Below are 19,920 nucleotides of genomic sequence, written 5' to 3'. Positions count from 1 at the left end.
ACATCTTCCTGGAATTTCTTCAGAAATTCCTCGGGACTCCTTCAAGAAAAAAAAAATATGAGATCTATTCGGGAATTTTCAACAGGGCCTAAGGGGCTGCTTTACAAATTTCTCGAGGGATTTTTTCCAGAAAATCTCCCAAGGCTTAAATTATAAATGTGACTAATAATTTCTAACTAATAATTTCTCTTCTAATAATTTCCAGATTTTCCACTAGAGCCTACTTTCCAAATTTCTCCAAGGATTACTTAGAAACTTCCACAGATTTTAAGATAATTCTTTCATGGGCCCTTCCTGAAATCCATCCTACCCGGGTAGACGTGAATATCATTATCATATCTTTAAACAATCAAATTTTGATGTCATATCTCAAAATGATATTGATGAGATATTCAAAAAGTTGCCAAATATCTGCTCAATACCTCATCGTGATATAATTTCAAAATTAGTACTTAATTTGATCTTTGGAAAGCCTATTGCAACCCGCTGTATAAATGTCGAAATTTCCCAACATTGCGCATAAAAACTATTTTAATTTTTAAACTTTCATTATGCGCCGTCCCCAAATAACGTAACGCTTCAGGAGATAAGGGTTCAAAAAATTCCGTAACGCTCCAGGGGAATAGGGAATACAGCCTAGCGTTACGACCCATACAAAAAAGTTGGAGTTATCATACAAAAGCACATTATGGATTCCGCCAGGTCCTAATGAACCAACCAACGAGTTCAAAAATATCGAATTTAGCGTTACATAATAAATAGATGTTCCCTTATGTACACCACAAATTTTACCAACGAACACTGGGACAAAAAGGAAATAGAAGTGGCCTTCATTTTCAATAAGCGGGTTTATGGATGCGGCAATTGAACAAAAAAAAAAACAGAGCAATCGGCACAAAAAAATGCATGTAATCGATATTCGCTTTTCTTTGAAAAAGGCATAAAAATATATACTGATTTTACCTGATAGATTTCTTAATCCCAGTTTATAATTATTTTATTTCACTGTGAGTAAACCAGCAGAGGCTTTCCAATTGAGTCCGATGACAACATGAGCTGGACCTCGATGTCGAGCTTGCATTTGTGGGACGAATCCAATAAATTAATCACCGGGCAATTTGGGAACTTTATCGGCCCGCTAAACAAAATACGTCCATTTCGAAAAACGGACCGTTTGATTCTAGATTCAACACACAGTTAAAACATTCGTGTAAAATTGCATTGATTTCGATGCACATTTTTGGAGCATCAAAATAAACGCAAAATTCCATCACATTTCAAATTTACACGATCAGGAATAGAGAGCCAGACGTGTAAATGTACACGTTGATGAATATTACACGCAGCATACCTTGAGAGCTGTTTTGTTCCGTTTTCCGCTTGTTCCCACTGAATGAGGTTTTCTGCTTGCTGCTAGGCAAAAGATAAATAAACACGAAACAGTTCAGTGTTATGTATGTTAATTTTATTGATCTTGCGCAGAATAACACGCCTATGAATGCACTATAATTCACTTCAAATAGTTGAATAAATTAGACGAAAAACATACCGCTGCAGACGACAAGCTTTTTGAGTTTCAACCAAGCAACGAATTGCGTAGCGATTCTACCTCGGGTATACGAACAGACGACAGTCGTGACGACTACGATCTTCTAAATGTTTCCAAAGCTTTTCTGGGCGACAGTTCACAATAGAGTACGTTCAGTGAAGTACATACTAGATTTTTAGCTGATTTTTTATGGCTAGAAGGTAAATTCTCCGTTTCTGCACCGAAATTATGCAGGAGGCGTGGGTATTATGATTCCTTGCCTTATTTGGTGCTGTTGGAATAAAACTTTGTTGCAAGAAATGGAGAAAACAATAACACAGTTACCTAAAGTTTTGCTCAAACACCATTAGGTTAGGCAAGGAATCAGGCAGGAGCCAGGCATTTTGCGTCATTTCGTTGCAGAGATTGACAATTTACCTTCTCACCATACAAAAATTTAGCTCATTACCACAATCTAGTACTTCACTGATTGCGTCCTACTGGTGGAAATTCGTCCTATTTAAGGCGCAAAATAAACCAAACATGTTTCTACGCATGTCGTTTTTGAAGTTTGGATCACTAGCTTTGTTAACAATTCAGAGAAAGAGCATAAAATGTGAAATCATCTAGAGAAAAGTGCTCTCTTTGTTTAGAAAAATACACAATTACTAATTGAGTCTTAATTCATTTTCATTTTCCATACCATCACGTCAGTTTGAAAATTTTGGGTGGAAACTATATTAATATTCTGCAATAGAACATTTATCATTGAGAAATCTGAGAAATACTACTCAAGATCAAAATTAGCTCTTCAAATTTCCATCACATCCAGAATTCGAAAGATCTGAAAATTACTGCTCAAGATCAAAATCAGTTCTTTGACACATGCATCTATCACATCCGAAAAATTGTAAGCTCTGAAAACTACTATTCAAGATCACAATTAGTTCTTTTACACACTCATCTACAACATGGCGGGACCAAACCAACACAACTTCCATGACTCGCAAACACCTTGGAAAACGTAGAACTTAATGCTCTTGTTACCTCATATTTTCAGATATGAGTCGTAGTGCAGTGGTAATGTCACTGCTCATAAATCACAAGGTTATGGGTTCGATTCTGGTCGCGGCAATTTTTCTTTTTTTTTACTCTAATCCATCTGTCAGATCATTTTATGATATTGGTTAGATGTGCTACAGCCCAGATCTCCTCAGATATTAGTCTGATCTTATAACATCAAAATGAGATATTATTATGTTCTTCCCCATACTAACTTTTGATCTTATTTTTGATCGTTTATCTCTTATGTCAAACAAATCAATAGCTAATTACAGGCCCGGATTTAAGGGGGGGCAAAGGGGGCAAGTGCCCCGGGCCCCCCGATGAAGGGGGCCCCCCAAGAATCCGAAATACAATTTATATTTTTCAACGAAACCATATGAAAATCACGTGAATGAGCGTTCATATTTTATACAAAGCCCCTATAGCCACAGCTGTTAAGGTGTGGATATTCCGCATGACCATACTAAGGGTGACGTGTTCAATTCCCGGTCGTTCCAAGAACTTTTCGTAAAGGAAAATCCTTGACTTCCTTAGGAAAAGAGTGTCTTCGTGTCTGCCACACGGTATGCACATACGAAATGGTCATTGATAAAGGAAACTCTTTGTTAATAACAGTTCCACAGTTACTGTGGAAGTGCTCATAGAACACTAAGGTAAGAAGCAGTGTCCCAGTGAGGACGTCACACTAAAAAAAGAACTGATAATAGGATTCTTAAAGGTATCTAAACTATGTTTGGCCATTTATCTGGATTTTCTCTTAAGAATAATTCGAAATCAAAAGTTTCATAATTTTTGGTGCAGTATTTCAAAATATGCGATTTTCTCTAAAAACCCTTGAAAGTTCTTATCGAGTGGAAACACTTTTCCGTGACTTCAAGTTGCTAGAAAATGTGTCTCTAAGCAGAGTGCAAGAAAGATTAAGCTTTTGAGCAATTGTACATCAATATAAATTTCAATAGTTTCACAAATTTATCTATTATTTCACAATGATTATACAATTATTCATACGTTTGTTGATTATGATTATATTTTGGAAACAAATGTCTTATACTTATTTGCATCAGTTCGCTGCTATCATGAAAAAGAGAAGATGATGAATTCTGGAGATGTTTGGGAGTTAAGGCTAGTTTTGAAAACCGAGTGTCCTGGAAACTGTAACTTTCCATATCTTTATGTTTGGTTTTACTGAAGATATTAAGATTTATTGCTACAGTTGCTCCCAAGAGACTAATCTTTATATAATCTGAATTTTGAAATACTCGTCGATCCCGTGCAATCTCAAATAAAGTTGCAGCATGTTTTAGTAGATTTTTAACTGAACGCTAAGTTCTTAAACTTGTATAAATGTTTTCAATTTGGATCAAAGTTTAAAATATATGCACTATCTGGACGAGATGTCATTTAGATACTCTAGCATAATGACATTTGAGTCAAATATCAAATTAAATGTTCGAATAATTTTCTATTTGTCGGAGTTTTGGAGAAGTTCAGAAATCAGAAGCTTTCAATATTAAGTCCAAAATAATACATAAGATTAAGAAAAAAAAACGTAATTGTTTGGTTCATTTTTTTCGAAATTTTGATTCTGGGGGCCCACTTTTTAGGGTTTGCCCCGGGCCCCCCGAGGCCTAAATCCGGCACTGGCTAATTATGATCTTGAGTACTTCATTGAGGAATATCAAATGATGATATTTTTCTGATTTTTACTTCTACTCGGGTAGGATTCATTCAAAAAATCACGGATTCCTGAAAAAATCCCTCAGGAATTCTTTAAAAAAAATCTTTCAGGGACTCCTTTGGAAAGATTTACTTAAAAAAATCATCCAGAAAACCCTAAAGAAATTCAGTTAGAAATTTTGTTTCACAAAATCTTCTAGGGTTTAGTTTGGACTTTAGAATGTTCTCCAGAAATTTCTCCAAGAACTCCTTAAAAAAAGTCTTGCACGGACAACTTCCAAAAATATTGCATGGATTCTTTAAGGAAATACTTCAAGAATTCCTTTTAAAAAATCTTACATAGATTGTACCAGAAATTCATCAACGAATTTCTTCAGATTTTTTTTTCAAAGAACATCCTCCAGAAAATTTTCAGAGCATTCATCTTGAAAACCTTCCATGAATTTTTTCAAAAAAAAAAACTGCATGGATTTTTGTTTAGAAAATTTTCTCGGAAGCTTTCTAAAGATTTTTCTCCAAGGATTGCTGTAGAAATTCTACAAGTAACTATTAAGGGAATTCCCAATATTTCTTAACATTCATTTAGATTTTCCTTTAAGACTAAGAAAATCCCCAAGGATTCCGTCAGAATTTTTTCTACTGATTCTTTCAAAGTACAGGTATTCTTCGATATAACGTACCCTCGATATAGCGTACCCTCGATATAGCGATTCCGATATAACGTACATTTTGTTTCGATATAACGTACAACATTGAAAATTTTAATTTTTCCCAGGAATAACCCTCAGATAAGCTACGAAACCACTCAAATCAATGTTTTCTTGCAGTATTAACCTTGTTACTTAAAATTAGCGCAAATTGGGGTAAAATTTTGTGTACGTTATATCGAAACACAAAAAACGAAATTACTTTTTCGTGAAAAGTCATGTTTTTCATTATTGGTTTTGTGATTTTCACCAAAATCATTATTTGGGGTTAATTTCATGTCGAAATCATCAATTTTAGCAAAAAAATATTATTTTTTTCTCTGCTTCGATATAACGTACACTTCGATATAACGTACAAAGAGAAAACTTTTTGTACGTTATATCGAAGAGTACCTGTATTCAGATTCTTGAGGAAAGGTAGGAAGACATTCTTGCAGAGATTTCAAAAGAAATTCCGCCGGGTATACCTCTATGTATTTTCTCAGAAATTTCTCCAGGAATTCCTCCAAGCGCACCTCTAGGAATTTTTCTTTGGATTCCTATTGAAAACTTAGGTACATATTTCACCAAGGGTTTCCAGGTGTTTCTTCAGGTATTCCACCTGGGGCCTGTAGCATAATGAAAATTTTACTAATAATATTAGTCTTGTAGCTTGTAACTTATAATTTTCTGTTGCATAAAAAAATACTACAAGTACATACAAGTTACAAGTCCAATACTACAAGTCGGATGGACTAATATTATTAGTAGAATTTACAAGTGTATGTTGCATAAACAAACTACAAGTATAAAATATTAGCTATGACTTGAACTTTTGATTACAAGTCTCAAAGGTCTTGTAAAATAATTTACAAGTTAAATTTAAAGTATTGCAGAAGTCATATTTAGTTTTGAATATATCGATTTACCATTTTGATGAACTCAAAAGAGGGTCTTGTACCATTTGGGCAGGTGTGCCTATTTTGGGCACTTGCCGCTATAACTAAGTCAATTTCAAACCGATTGATATGAATTTTTGTTCAGAGTTAGATACTGTACGTGTCTAACTCTATACAAAATTTCAGGTCAATCAGTTTGAAAATGACTTAGTTATAGCGGCAAGTGCCCAAAATAGGTACACCTGCCCAAATGGTACAAAATCCGATATTATTTATCTAACATGTCAACCTTAATTCCAGTTTTCGACGATTAAATTTGGCAGTATGTATTCGAAACTCATTGAAGAGAAAATTGCGTTGATGTACACTTTGTATCCAAAATATAATTTCTGCTGAGTCTCTCAAGTTCTCCAAATTTTCTACAATACCCATCTTTGATTGGAGGTTCTTGGTAAAGTTATGGTTATTATGGTCACTGCATAAGCACAGGTAAAGTTGCAGATGCGCAATAAATTTGAATCAATTGCTTGTATTGCGCATCATTAAGCTAATCAAGAGCTACAATATACATACACTAACTCGAATCGATTTGCGACATATAAAAGTAGGGTATCGCGCCACGGTGGCTTCTATATTCGTCAGTTTTCCATTATAACTCAGTCAATTTTGAACCAATTGACTTGAAATGTTGTACACGGGTAGATACTATACCTATCTCACCACATTCCAAAAGTCAATTGGTTCAAATTTGACTGAGTTATAGTGGAAAACAGACGAATATAGAAGCCACCGCCCAAGTGGTGCGATTCCCTAGGTAAAAGCTCAATTTTTGCATCCCAGATCACTTGGGATTTTAACAAGAAGCATAATACATGTTGCTAAATCTTTATGCATTGTTTTTCAACCATTACTATTAAATCTTTGGGACATTTTACTAAAAATCTAGGTACTTGCAGTGCCATACTTTGTAAAAAAATATTTCGTCAGAGCGGCCGAAAATTATCCAAACAGCATATGCTTTTCTTCATCTATCGTATAAAGAATGCAAAACTTCGGAATAAATGAAGCTATTTGCGGATGTTACACGGAAAATTTAGAATATAAACAAACATCAACTGCCATTTCAAATCAATAGTGAACTGTCGGATGAATTTTGACAGGTAAATGAACCAAAACAACTTGTATTTTTATGGTCACTAATATTACAAGTGCTAATAATATTAGTGGAAAATTGAGCCTTTATGCAACACAAATTATTAGCACTTGTAATATTAGTACTTGTAACTTGTAACTTGTAGCTAATATTATTAGTCCGATTATGCTACAGGGCCCTGGATTTTTTTTTCAGAAAATTCGTCTATAGATTTTTTAAATATTTCTGCATTTTCAGAAATTCTGCAGGAATTTATTTAGAATTTTCCTCAGATTTTTTTTAAATTCATTCTAAAATTTCTTCAGCGATACTTTCGGAAATATCTTTAGAGGCTTCTTTAACATTCCTACAGTTATTTTAAAAATTTCATCAGGGATTTTTAAAAAAGTTGTTCCATGGATTCTAACAGAAGTTGTTCCAGGTGTTCCTTCAGGAATTCCTCAAGCGTTTCCTTCAGAGATTCTTCCACGAATTCCTCCATGGGAATGGAGTATTTCTCAATTTCTCTGGAAAACTAAACCAGCTAGGTATACTTAGATTGCTATGCCAAAGTTTTTACCACCTTTTCCCTATGAGCAAAACTTGTCCAACAAAAATTACTAGGACAAGCAAGGGCAATCTTGAAAACTTTTGATCAAATTCTCATCTTTCTCTAGGCTCCCGTGCACATATTTTCCCCATAAAACATTTCGCTTCCAACTCCAGCTTCGGATAAATATTTCGTAAATAATTTAAGCAGATTGTTGCACAGTTCCCACTGGAATTCACGGGGCGCATTGTACTTTCCGCTCTTCATCATTATCCCTCCCCCCTCGATTCGGTGTGGAAGTTGCTGCCCCAAAAATTACTGGTGGTGCATCCAGCTGGCGCAAAACTTTCAAGCGGACGCCGGCCGCCCGGATGAAGGTGCAACGGCTTAAGAGGATAAAACTTTTCTGCACTTCCTGGACACTTGGTGGCACGGCGCGAATGAGAAAGGTCGACCTGAATGAAATAAAAATAAGCTGAATCCAATGCAATGGTGGACCATAGTCTACCCAGCCCAGAGTAAGTCCATGACATGGTAGCTGCGCACCATTCCAGTCAGTGGAGTGGTACCAAGTTCTAGTTCCAGGACGACGACTCTTCCCGCGCTGCGGTGGAACCCCGAGTGAGAGTTTGACAATTTCCTTTTGTCTTGGCGCAGTAAGTTTTTCAGTTTCCGCACTTACTGAGAATGGGGGAAGTACCAAGAAAAACCGGGTGATCAGCTTTTTTTCTGATCTCTTGAGAGTTGGAAAAGTTGAAACTCCTTTCCTGTCCAGTCACCGCGCTGCTGCTGGTCTAACTTCATTTCCGTTGTGCGAGCCAGAATGGTGGCACAGACGGACATGTGCAGCGGTGGTGAGTTATGTACCAGTAGAAATTAAGTTAAGATGAGTTGGGTTGAAGTTGGAAACATTCGAGAGGGGAGATGATTCGTTGAGGTACTGACCCAGACGGATGCTATTGAATATAACGGAAACAGTCTTACCTAAGTATATCTAAAACAATTTTCGACCGATAATGGCGATTATGATGGTGCCCTTCTTCAGTTTTTATTTCAATTGGATTGGATTTGGAATGTATTCGGTTTAAATTTGGATTGGATTTGGATTGGATTTGGACTAGATTTGGATAGAATTTGGATTGGGTTTAGATTGGATTTAGATTGGATTTGGATTGGATTTGGATTGGATTTGGATTGGATTTGGATTGGATTTGGATTGGATTTGGATTGGATTTGGATTGGATTTGGATTGGACTTGGATTGGATTTGGATTGGATTTGGATTGGATTTGGATTGGATTTGGATTGGATTTGGATTGGATTTGGATTGGATTTGGATTGGATTTGGATTGGATTTGGATTGGGTTTGGATTGGATTTGGATTGGACTTGGATTGGATTTGGATTGGATTTGGATTGGATTTGGATTGGATTTGGATTGGATTTGGATTGGATTTGGATTGGATTTGGATTGGATTTGGATTGGATTTGGATTGGATTTGGATTGGATTTGGATTGGATTTGGATTGGATTTGGATTGGATTTGGATTGGATTTGGATTGGATTTGGATTGGATTTGGATTGGATTTGGATTGGATTTGGATTGGATTTGGATTGGATTTGGATTGGGTTTGGATTGGATTTGGATTGGACTTGGATTGGATTTGGATTGGATTTGGATTGGATTTGGATTGGATTTGGATTGGATTTGGATTGGATTTGGATTGGATTTGGATTGGATTTGGATTGGGTTTGGATTGGATTTGGATTGGACTTGGATTGGATTTGGATTGGATTTGGATTGGATTTGGATTGGATTTGGATTGGATTTGGATTGGATTTGAATTGGATTTGGATTGGATTTGGATTGGATTTGGATTGGATTTGGATTGGATTTGGATTGGGTTTGGATTGGATTTGGATTGGACTTGGATTGGATTTGGATTGGATTTGGATTGGATTTGGATTGGATTTGGATTGGGTTTGGATTGGATTTGGATTGGACTTGGATTGGATTTGGACTAGATTTGGATAGAATTTGGATTGGGTTTAGATTGGATTTAGATTGGATTTGGATTGGATTTGGATTGGATTTGGATTGGATTTGGATTGGATTTGGATTGGATTTGGATTGGATTTGGATTGGATTTGGATTGGATTTGGATTGGATTTGGATTGGATTTGGATTGGATTTGGATTGGATTTGGATTGGGTTTGGATTGGATTTGGATTGGACTTGGATTGGATTTGGATTGGATTTGGATTGGATTTGGATTGGATTTGGATTGGATTTGGATTGGATTTGGATTGGATTTGGATTGGATTTGGATTGGGTTTGGATTGGACTTGGATTGGATTTGGATTGGATTTGGATTGGATTTGGATTGGATTTGGATTGGATTTGGATTGGATTTGGATTGGATTTGGATTGGATTTGGATTGGATTTGGATTGGATTTGGATTGGATTTGGATTGGATTTGGATTAGATTTGGATTGGATTTGGATTGGATTTGGATTGGATTTGGATTGGATTTGGATTGGATTTGGATTGGATTTGGATTGGATTTGGATTGGATTTAGATTGGATTTGGATTGAATTTGGATTGGATTTGGATTGGATTTGGATTGGATTTGGATTGGATTTGGATTGGACTTGGATTGGATTTGGACTAGATTTGGATAGAATTTGGATTGGGTTTAGATTGGATTTAGATTGGATTTGGATTGGATTTGGATTGGATTTGGATTGGATTTGGATTGGATTTGGATTGGATTTGGATTGGATTTGGATTGGATTTGGATTGGATTTGGATTGGATTTGGATTGGATTTGGATTGGATTTGGATTGGGTTTGGATTGGATTTGGATTGGACTTGGATTGGATTTGGATTGGATTTGGATTGGATTTGGATTGGATTTGGATTGGATTTGGATTGGATTTGGATTGGATTTGGATTGGATTTGGATTGGGTTTGGATTGGATTTGGATTGGACTTGGATTGGATTTGGATTGGATTTGGATTGGATTTGGATTGGATTTGGATTGGATTTGGATTGGATTTGGATTGGATTTGGATTGGATTTGGATTGGATTTGGATTGGATTTGGATTGGATTTGGATTGGATTTGGATTGGATTTGGATTGGATTTGGATTGGATTTGGATTGGATTTGGATTGGATTTGGATTGGATTTGGATTGGATTTGGATTGGATTTGGATTGGATTTGGATTGGATTTGGATTGGATTTGGATTGGGTTTGGATTGGATTTGGATTGGACTTGGATTGGATTTGGATTGGATTTGGATTGGATTTGGATTGGATTTGGATTGGATTTGGATTGGATTTGGATTGGATTTGGATTGGATTTGGATTGGATTTGGATTGGATTTGGATTGGATTTGGATTGGATTTGGATTGGATTTGGATTGGATTTGGATTGGATTTGGATTGGATTTGGATTGGATTTGGATTGGATTTGGATTGGATTTGGATTGGATTTGGATTGGATTTGGATTGGATTTGGATTGGGTTTGGATTGGGTTTGGATTGGATTTGGATTGGACTTGGATTGGATTTGGATTGGATTTGGATTGGATTTGGATTGGATTTTGATTGGATTTGGATTGGATTTGGATTGGATTTGGATTGGATTTGGATTGGATTTGGATTGGGTTTGGATTGGATTTGGATTGGACTTGGATTGGATTTGGATTGGATTTGGATTGGATTGGATTTGGATTGGATTTGGATTGGATTTGGATTGGATTTGGATTGGATTTGGATTGGATTTGGATTGGGTTTGGATTGGATTTGGATTGGACTTGGATTGGATTTGGATTGGATTTGGATTGGATTTGGATTGGATTTTGATTGGATTTGGATTGGATTTGGATTGGATTTGGATTGGATTTGGATTGGATTTGGATTGGATTTGGATTGGATTTGGATTGGATGTGGATTTTGATGTGGATTTTGATGTGGATTTTGATGTGGATTTTGATGTGGATTTGGATTGGATTCTTCTATCTTCTATCTTCTATCTTCTATCTTCTATCTTCTATCTTCTATCTTCTATCTTCTATCTTCTATCTTCTATCTTCTATCTTCTATCTTCTATCTTCTATCTTCTATCTTCTATCTTCTATCTTCTATCTTCTATCTTCTATCTTCTATCTTCTATCTTCTATCTTCTATCTTCTATCTTCTATCTTCTATCTTCTATCTTCTATCTTCTATCATTTTAATGATCCAGACCAGCACCGGTGAATTCTATCATGCGATACATCAAATCGCGCCAAATTTTATGCGGAAATCATCAATGCAATCTACAGAACCACAATATTGGCCTCAAAATTCAAGATGGCGACCCTACATTCAAGATGGCGGATCAAAATTCAAAATGGTGACTCAAAATTCAAGATGCCAGCCGTTTAATATGGTTTTGGGCTTCAAAACCATCCAATATGGGCATATTTGGTTTGGGGAAGATGTACGCAGTCCAAAAATGGTGACCAGAATATCCAAGATGGCGGTCTAAAATCCAAGATGGCGGCTCAAAATTCAAATAACAGCTGTTTAATGGAGTTTTAGGCTCTAAAACCTTGCAATATGAGTGTATTTGGTATGGACAAGATGTCCGGAGTCCAAAAATGATGATCAGAATATTCAATATGGTGTTCTAAAATCCAAGATGGTGGCTCAAAATTCAAGATGGCGGCTGTTCAGCTGAGTTTTTGGCTCTAAAACCATGCAATATGGGTATATTTTATATAAAGAAAATGTCCGGAGTCCAAAATTGGCGACCGGAATATCCAAGAATGCAAACTTAAATCCAAAATGGCGGCTCAAAATTCAAAATGGCGGCTTTTTTTTTAAGTTTAATACTCAAACATCTAAAGCCAGATAAACGATATGATTCCTGGCGCACTGAAATGGATTTTTGTTAAACGTATGAAAGCGCGATATTCACTTGAGTTTTGTTAAAATTGGTTTTCGAAGGCACAAGAAAGGCGCCATCACCGGTAGGTGGATTAACTAGGTTTTTTTTCCTACATTTTGCTTCTGTCGTATTTTTTATCTATTCATCCTTTCTATCCTTTATCTTTAGTTCTTAGTTTGTATTCCAACGTTTATACCATGCTCATAAACTATTATATTTTTTCTCTATATATTTTTTGTATCTATATATATAAAAATGCAGTGGCATACGTGGGACCGCGCATAACTTGCGAACGGAAGGTCCGATTTTGGCCGTCTTAGTTTTGTTCTTTTTGTTTTACCCAAGGAAGGTTTATGAGGCAATAAACATGGAAAAAAATGAGAGTTTTTGAAAATCGATCTTTCATACGTTTTGAACGGGGACTTGGTCTCGGGTAGAAACTTGGACTGTCTGCGTTTTTTGACAGTCCAAGTTTCTACCCGAGACCAAGAGGCAAGACAAAGTTTACCGGGTACAGCTAGTATTATCTAAATTTTCTATATTTTTATAGCTTTTGATCTTTTCTATATTTTCTATCCTTTTTTATATTATTCATCTAGTTTTGTGTTGTTTGTTTTCATTCTTCATCTTTTCTTATTAATTATTTGTTTTCCAACTGTTTTTTTGTATCCTTATTTATTCTTTTTTTATATTTAATTTATAGTTATCTTGCAATTCGACACTAAATACTTTGCTGCTGGCTGAAAAAAATTAACCATTAATAAATAACCAATCACAAACTATTAAACTGCTCTCGACATTCCAAATTGATCGATGGCGTTTCCTGCTTGACAGACAAAGTCACTCGACCTGCTTAATTTATTAATCCATTTGAGTCCACCAACCACCCCGGGAAAACACACAAACTGTCCTCCTGGTTGGCAACATGTGCTGCACATAACCACATGAAAAGCACTTCAGCAAACATCGATACCGGGCGTTAATTACTTTTAAATGAAACATAATTGAGCAAGGTTTTATATTATTGACGATCGGTAATCGGTAGCCAATTAAGCTTATCTCCTCCCATATGAATGGTGTTAGAGGTGTTTGGCTTTGTAAAGTTGCGTGCTTTGGATAAAGTAAACCAATTTGCTGCTGCTCCTTCGATTGACACGCAAAGTAATTCACGCTACGGTTGGTATATTACTACCTGAAAAGCCTCACGTACAATTTCCCAGAGTAATATCGTAATATCTTACAAAGCGTCATCAACGGATGTTCCAGCCCATTGTCACCTGGCACGTTCGCACACACAATTGAAAATTGACATAATTTGAGGCGAATTCATCGTGTGTGCGCAATTTTCCCGCTCCGAATAGACAAGCGAAAACTTCGGGAAAATTATGACCTACCGTGAAAAGTTTTTCCTCTGCCCGGGAAAAAGCTAGGCGAGTGTGACTTAATATGCACGTGTCGCCAAGCTGCGCCTCCCCGGTTTTGATCCTACAATTTACGAGCTCAATATGCATTCCTCGACCGTTTTGCGGATATACCAGCGCCAGCGTACCATGGGACATGCATGTGTATGTATGTGTCTCCGTACCAGGAAGTTGGAGACAGCTAGTTATCCTGCTCGCCATCTATACACAGCATCATCATCATCATCGGATCATTTTTCCGGGGCAGGAAAACTTTCCAAACACCGTCGTTGTCGTTGCTGCTGGAGCTAGAGCTAGAAGTCGAGAGTTCTATTTTCCAACAATCATTCGCTTCCAACCTCCCGAGGTGGAACTTTCGCTTACAAAAAGATCCAGCTACGGCAACTTTTTTCAGCAGCAGTGCAGTGCTGCCGTAGCAGTGAAAAACGTAGAAAAACTTCGTGGAAACGTCCGGGTTCTATCTGTGTGACAACTGTCTGTGGGGGAACGTGCGGGACGGGGCAACGAGCTTCTATGTGTGTACATATGTGGATGTACCCGCCGCACCATGGGCCAGAATATACACTGAGACCTGGAACCCGGTTAGTATAGCAGGACGGGAAACATATCCGCATCCCGGAAACAGGCGGAAAATGAAAATTGAAAATGACTGGATGTATTATTTATGGCGATATATTTCATAATGGCGGGTTCGGGACCTGTGCGACCTCCGGCCCTGCCATGAGTTGCCTATTTTTAAAACTTCCAGCCGATTACCAAAGAGATAAGCATAACAGAGTATGCTTGTAAATCGGCGAAGTAAATTTGAAATTCACAAAACCCTTTTCAGTAGTTTATATTTATTTCCATAATATGGGGTAACAATCATACAAATTTTCAACCTCATGCAGATCTCACTTTGGCTAGATTTGGCCAGACCTAATCAACTTTATGTAGAAAAACACAACAATGAGAGTATGGACTCATGGAGCATTTCCTGCTCAACGCACAAATCGTTTAGCCGCGACCTTTTTCAATACAGTTGAAATTTTGCTCATGGTTACACCTAACGTTTGAAAAAAGGAATCGAAAAAACCTATAAATCTTCTTCAAAAAATATAACTCGAAGATGGTTTGTTGGATTAAAATGACGTCTTCGAAGATGTTTGAGGAATTTGAGGTACTTTTAGAAAAATACACTGAGAGAAATATTCATAGCGGATCTGTGTCATATATCACATGATTTCAAGTTTCTTTCCCCTAAGATTTTTTTAATTATTTTTCTGTAGAAAACTAACTTCCAGCCTTAAAATTTGTCTATTTTTTTTTTTTTTTTTATGTGTATTTTAATTTACTATCAATTCCACACGTAATTTGCCAGTAGCCCAGGATAATTAAATGCTTCTAATTATTTTTTAACGATTCTTTATTTTTCAACGAATATTTAACCTTCCGTAAGTGGAGCGGACCTGGTGTGATGGTTAGAACACTTGACTATCACGCCGAGGACCTGGGATCGAATCCCACTCCCGATAAACTCGCAAAATGTGAGTTCTTCCTTCGGAAAGGAAGTAAAGCGTGGGTCCCGAGATGAACTAGCCTAGGGCTAAAAATCTCGTTAATCCAGATAAAAACAAAAACCTTCCGTAACTCGCGCGGTTGACTACCTGCGTCAGCACCACGCTAATGCTGAGTACAAAAAGCGAGATTTTTTCAACGTGTTGTACAAAATACAACAGCGCGTGATCAAAGTGGGACTATTTTTGAGATTTTTGATTGAAAGAATAGACTCTACGTACAACACCCAATGAAAAACTATAAGGTACACCGTGGCAAGTTGAAACGGGTGGGGTCAGATGAAACAGTGGCTAAACATGATGCTTTTCAATGATGATAAACAATTGGATTGCCAGTGGAGTTCTTCCTTCGGAAGGGAAGTAAAGCGTAAGTCCCGAGATGAACTAACCTAGGGTTAAAAATCTCGTTAATACAGATTCTAACAATCTTTTAACGAAGGTTAAATTTCCAAATTTTATAGAAATCTATTTCCAAACTTCGCGTTTCATCTTGCCTCACCCATTTCAACTTGCCCTGGTGAACTTTACATATTTTTTCTTACATCCTTCTATATTTCAGTGACAAGAAATTCAAAAAATAAAAATAAATACAAATATGACCTTGCTAAATGTTATTGGAGACAGTCTGAAAATTCACATATTTGAGAAACAATTGATCCTTTATTGATAAAAACAATAAAAAAAACTCGAATAAAATTTCACAATGCCACTTCCTTTTTTTATATTTTTATTTTAATTTTCAAATGGTCGACAGTTTGGTAGGAAAATACACTGCAAATTCTTGCAGGAATATCCTTAGAAGAATTTATAAAGAAATTTTTGAAAGAATAATAAAAGGAATTCCAAAATGAGTCTTTACAATAATTCTCGATGGAATTTGTAAAGCAACCATTGGAGAAATGTTTGGATAAATCTCATTTCGCACCTATAGTGTTTGGGAAGTCCATGGGAATATCGGTTACTACCCGACCAGAAGCACATCTGTCAAGATCTTAACAATATTAACCCTAAAAGAGATACCTGAGGCCATGATCAGTTTCGTCACCTCGCTGAGTCTGTTCCATCAAAGACGAGCTCTGAAAGGCGCCTGGGGTCCTATGGACCCCAGGTATCCCTTTTAGGGTTGAAACAGCTGTTGCGAGAAATATTGCATCTTTTGCACCGTATTCGACCCCCTGCAAAAATTTTTTGTCCCACCACAATATGTTCCCACCAGTTTTAGCATACATTGGTTCGTTTCGCTGCTAGAATTTTTCAGCGTCGGTTACACTTTTTGGATGGTGCATGGAATAATCGGTTTGTTTACATGCTACTTCCTATGGCATTTGACGTGTGAACAAATATTTCAAACGATTGAACATTTGCACGGTAATCTAAGGAGCAAAGCAAGATGCAATAACAATAGTTGATATAATTCTGTTATAAGGATTTTTCCATGTGAATATCCATAACAAAATTATATTAGTTTTTGTTATAATTTAAGTCACTCAATTATAAGAATATTTGTTTCATTTATTCAAAAAGATGTATTACAACATTAGTTATATTATACATTATAATATAATTGCCTCTAACATAATTTCGTAACACGTTTATTGCAATCTTTGTTATATTTTCGTAACAAAATTATTTCAAAATTTATTAGAATTTTTTGTGAGATTTATAACAAAACTAGTAGTAAATTTGTTCTGAAATACATAACAGAACTTGTTATGATTTTGTTATGATTATTATTATGATTTTGTTATGATTGTTATGAGGTTTTGTCTAACAAAATTTGATATAATCTTGTTATGATGATATCTGAAACCGTTATATTTTGCCTTAATTGGGACAGTTTTATTAGAATTTTCGTTATTTATACTACTAAAGGTACATGTTTTCCAACAACCGTTGTTACAAAAATCCTTGCAACAAAGTAACACAACCTGTAATAATTTTAAGTTTTTCATCTAGTCGGGTACAGAAAAACACTTCGTTTCATGGTTGAACTAAACACTTTATTCACTCGAACAGAACAACTACACCTCATTTGGTACCGAAAGCAGCGGTAGTGTATTTCTGAGCTCGTGTAGCTGCTGGTTTAGAATTGCACTACGGACGTCATGTTCCGGAGGTAAAAGTCCACCAAACAGGGCACCCCAATCCACGGTGTCAGGTGACCCGTGCCGAGGAATGAATGGCTGAGGGGGTTTACAAGATGCTGGATCTTAAACGGAGCCCGTTACGGGGGTTGTATTGTATTTGTAAACAAAAAAAATTGAAAAATGCCAAGTCTTATCTCCTAAATCAGTTGTTTTGGACTCCTAGAAGCTACGTTCAAAATTTGAGCAAAATCGGTTGAGCCTAATGGGAAAACTTGGCCAAATGTATGCAGAAATTTTTAGTTTTCGAATTTTGTCACTAGGTGGCGCTGTAAGCGTTCAATAAATAAACCCTTGGCTAAAATATAAACGACTCATAGAAAATTCATCATTTTCCATACCAAAATCAGAAATTGCCAATAAAGAAGTAAGGGTGGGAGCAATAATAAACTATACAATTTCCATAAACAAATCAAAAAGTGCATAAATAAATCAAAATTTCCCATAAATAATTGATTTTCGAGCAATAAAAAATGTCGGAATTTCCACAAATAATTCAAAAATTTCAATAAATAACTACATTTTTTCCTCCTGAAAAGTTTAAATTTTCCATAAATAAATCTGATTTTTCCATAAATAATTCAAAAATTCCCAATTGAAAAACATCAAAAAAGCAATTGAAAATTTAGCAATATATACGAAACAATGTGTAAAGTAAAAGTTTCGACCGAGCCATGCGGCGAAGCCGCATAGAGGATTGAGGAACTGAGGCGGCAGAAGGCCGCCGAAGTTTCCGAAATCCGACGCGCCGTAACTGCGTCGATTCGGATCTAGGCAATCCACAGATCCAAGAATTTGCCCGGTAGAATGCGAACAGAGATGTTATCCCTTTTTAAAGTCCGACGAGCGTTAGCGAGTTCGGACAGCAAGCGATTGTCTGTTAAATTGCACACATAGTTTCAGCCTTTCTAGCATAATAGTTCTGTGATGTAGTATGTTCGAAATTTTTTGTTGAAAAAAATGTAGTTTTTTATTGCAATTGTTGATTTATTTGTGGAAATTCTGGCATTTTTTATTGCTCGAAAACCAATTATTTATGGGAAGTTTTGATTTATTTATGCGCTTTTTGATTTGTTTATGGAACTTTTATAGTTTATTATTGCTTCCACACTTATTAATTTATTGGCAATTTTCGAATTATTTATGGAAACATTTGAATTTATTATGGGGCGTTTAATTGGCTGCCATAAACCCTTTGCTGTTATTGTAGGTGACTATATGCCAAAGAACTTTGTCGAAGACCGCGAAGTGATCCGACGGCTGTGAAAAAAGTTATAACCTAGGCGAAGTGAGGCAAAGTATTGAGATTTCATTATTGATATTATTTTTTACATGTAATGGAAAAACAACAATAAAGTTTATCCTCACTTCACCTAGGGTATAACTTTTTTCAGAGACGTTGGATCACTTTGTGGTCTTCTACAAAGTTGTTTGGCATATAGTCACCTACAATAATACCAAAGGGTTTGATTATTGAACGCTTACAGCGCCACCTAGCGGCAAATTCGTAAACTTAAAATTTCTGCATACATTTGGCCAAGTTTTCTCATACAAACTTCAAGCGTTTTGAGCGACCCCTTAGGCTTAATTGATTTTGCTCAAATTTTGAACGTAACTTCTGGGAGTCCAAAACAACTGATTTAGGAGGTAAGACTTGGCATTTTTCAAAAATTTTGTTTTTCATATAAAATCACCTTACTGGACATACACAGATGATCTATGTGGCAAAAAGCTGTAGTTAATAGTAGTGATATGCATAACAGAGAATGACTGACCATGTGCTAGAAAGGCCCTCAAATCAATTATTTACTACTGGCTTATACACAATCCTCGAAGCAATTTTGAGAGAAGCCCTTGAATAGTTTCTGGAGGAAAACTTGATGGAATTACAACTGCAATCCTGCCAGCGTATTTTTTAATATTTAAATGTTTATAAGGAGAATTTATATGGAGAAATTTCCTTGAAAACTCTTGGAGAAATTTTCAGAAGAATTCATAAGAATCTTCCAAAAATCATGCTTGGAGGAATCCCGGAAGAATGCATAGAGCATTGCCTGAAGGAATTTTAAGAAGAATTTCTGAAGAAACTCTTAGAAGAGTTTCGAAAGAAATTCTAATAGGAATTCCTGAAAGAATCCGTGGAGGAGCTCCTAAGGAATTTCTTTGAAGAGTTCCTGAAATAGTCCTTGAAGAAGATGCCGAAGCCGAAGTTACCACTGGAGGCATTTCTAACGTAAACTTTGGGGGATTTTCTGGAAAAATAACTGAGGAAAATTTCAGAAAGAATCCTTGAGGGAGTTTCTGAAGTCCCCTGTGTGGAG

The 19,920-nt window shown here is 36.2% G+C and overlaps 1 protein-coding gene across 3 annotated transcripts in view; it reads left to right on the top strand.

Annotated features, from left to right (window-relative positions):
• Window positions 1–19,920, top strand: part of LOC109621471 (uncharacterized) — a 337,341-nt gene that overhangs the window by 199,768 nt on the left and 117,653 nt on the right. The window lies entirely within an intron of this gene.

Source organism: Aedes albopictus, chromosome 3, assembly GCF_035046485.1.
Source record: "Aedes albopictus strain Foshan chromosome 3, AalbF5, whole genome shotgun sequence".
Lineage (NCBI taxonomy): Eukaryota > Metazoa > Arthropoda > Insecta > Diptera > Culicidae > Aedes > Aedes albopictus.
The sequence above is the reverse complement of the archived record's forward strand: the minus strand, read 5'-3'. Positions and strand labels throughout refer to the sequence as shown.